Genomic DNA, 2,500 nt, shown 5'->3' on the forward strand with positions numbered 1-2,500 from the left:
AGACCACCTGCAACTCGTTGGTGAAGCCTACCAACTTTACCTGAGCACGGTTGGCAATGATGTGAAGGCTCATCGTCTGAATACAGTGAGTTTTGGTCTCTCGTCTAAAGATCATTAAGAACCGGTAATGGTGAATGGAACGTGGGTTATTGACAAGCTTAATATCCCGTCCGTCAACCTGCTTGCCGTTCGTTTCCACCTCCATGGCGAATTTGACCGAAGTGTGGGCGCTGTTGAGGGTATGCAGGAAAGTAGTTGCTGTTGCTAAATCAGACATTACAGTGAGCGGGTCCTTGCCGCTTGAGGGTATCTTCGATGGATGACATGAAGACGTTAGCTAATAAGGGCCCGAGAGGGCACCCCATAGCAACGCCATCTGTCTGTTCGTAAAGAGCTCCGTCAAACTGAAACAGTTGGCCTTTGGTGGCTACGCTTAGGAGATCGACAAGATCCGTTCTGGTAAGGGCAAGATTGTGCGTTGTATTGAACCAATCTTCCTTTCCTTGGCACCGAATTACTCAACCATGCACCTCGGATTGAAACCAAGGTTTATGTGAAACCCAAAAACACGACAAACACGGGTCTACTATTACACTATCAAAGCCATGTAGACAATCGCTACAAACGGAGCTTACTGACAACCATGCTTGATCGCGCACACCGATTATCTTCCTCCTGGACCTATTTCTCTGAAGAGTGTAATCGCCTAAAGAAAGTTTTTGCACACCTTAAATACCCGGAACGCTTGGTAAATTCCACCATTAACACGTTCTTACAATCTAGAATCGTTGATAAGCAGCCCTCACAGACACCCAAACAACCAAGAGCCATTGTTCGTGTAGTCATACCGTTTAAAGAACAGGAATCAGCAAATTATGTTAAGAAAGAGCTCAAGAATCTCAGCATAAAGGTGCAGACAACTGTCTTGCCAGTATTCGTTAGCCGCAAAATTGACCAAGATCTTAAAGTACCCGAAACCAAGCCACAGATCGTCAACCAACAACGCGTCGTTTATCGTTTTCAATGTGACCTTTGTGATGCGGGTTATGTGGGCTATACGCGTGGACACTTACACACATGTGTGGATGGACATAAACAAAAGGCATCTTCAGTATATAAACACTACCACGAAAAGCACGGCGAAGTCCCAAAAGACCTACTGAGGCGATTTAGCATTCTGAAAAAGTGTAGAAATAAGTTTGGTTGTTTGGTGAATGAAATGCTTTTTTATCAGAGACATAAAACTCACTCTGAACGTGCAAAGCGATTCAATTCGCGCAAAAGTATTATATAATTAGCTTCAAACACTGTATGCTAATTTCGTGTTACACCTCGCCGCAAACTTTGCAATTTTTATTTCTCCTTGACAATGGCGTCATGAAGACGCCGAAACGTCGGTTTTTATCGTTAATTTTTGCCTGTCTTTGCGTTACCAAATGTTTATATTAGTATTATATAATAAACCACCAGTATTTTGAAAGTTTTGACCTTGAAGTTACGTATATATGTATGGCTTCATATGTTCCCGCGATTTGTGAATCAATGAACGAAATGATATATGAAATGAATCATACATTGCACTGCGGATATGAAATCAAGTGAAGTTATGATCCTTGCAGCTCCAAAGGCATTTTTACCAACAATACAATGCAATAAAATACTTTATTTTGCGAGGGTAGCACATTAACTTTAAACAGTTTTGCAACATGTGGCCCTCAACTGCGTAGAGAAGCCTGAAAACTTCAGGACCTCAACGAGGTTTAAGCCTGTGTGACCTCGCCATACCGGTGCAACGCTCTAACCAACTGCTGGTCATTTGTGGCCTCATATGTTCCCGTGATGAATAAATCAGTGATCCTCATTGCCTTTTTTACTTAGAGAGTACATGAATACTCCAAAATTCTTTTAATTCAGTTGATGACAAGACATATCTTGGGTTTTGAGATGCTGAAATAGCGTGACATAGCCCCCTTTGAGGTTCCTTTGCATTCTGTACAGCTGCGTGCAATGTATTTCATCTGTCATGATTGAAAAGACCTTTTTCGAATGTCGTCTTGTCCAGACTTCAAAGGTAGTTAGGAAATCAAGCAGCTTACACCAAGAACTGTACTGCCGGACCGCTGCCTCAAAAACGTGTGTGTTCAATCCTCGATCCGTATCGAGCCAATCGCGTACCCAGAGTCTTCGGGATTTTTGGTCAGCGGCTAAGCGCTTTGTAATGCAGGTATGTTCTCTAAGTATGGGTATTAAAGTGTATCATAAATGACTCCATTTTCCTAGAAAATGTGGGGTTTCGGTCTTATTATGCATGCTTGAGTTTTTAAAACGGAAACAGTAAACAGTAAGGAGGAAATAAATAATTGACTCAAAATGGCGGGTTGAAAGTGTTCGGAAATAAAACCTTTAGTCTTACACGATATAAAAGAATTGCTTTCAAGGTGAAATGTTCATTGGCTTGCTGTAAGAGCGAGTGAACATTGAAACTTCTGACACCTTCGGT

General features: G+C 42.0%; 1 pseudogene; it reads left to right on the forward strand.

Annotated features, from left to right (window-relative positions):
• Window positions 1–643: 643 nt before the first annotated feature.
• LOC137983391 (uncharacterized) lies at window positions 644–1,298 on the forward strand (annotated as a pseudogene).
• The last annotated feature ends 1,202 nt before the right edge of the window (window positions 1,299–2,500 follow it).

Source organism: Montipora foliosa, chromosome 13, assembly GCF_036669935.1.
Source record: "Montipora foliosa isolate CH-2021 chromosome 13, ASM3666993v2, whole genome shotgun sequence".
In the NCBI taxonomy this organism is placed as follows: domain Eukaryota; kingdom Metazoa; phylum Cnidaria; class Anthozoa; order Scleractinia; family Acroporidae; genus Montipora; species Montipora foliosa.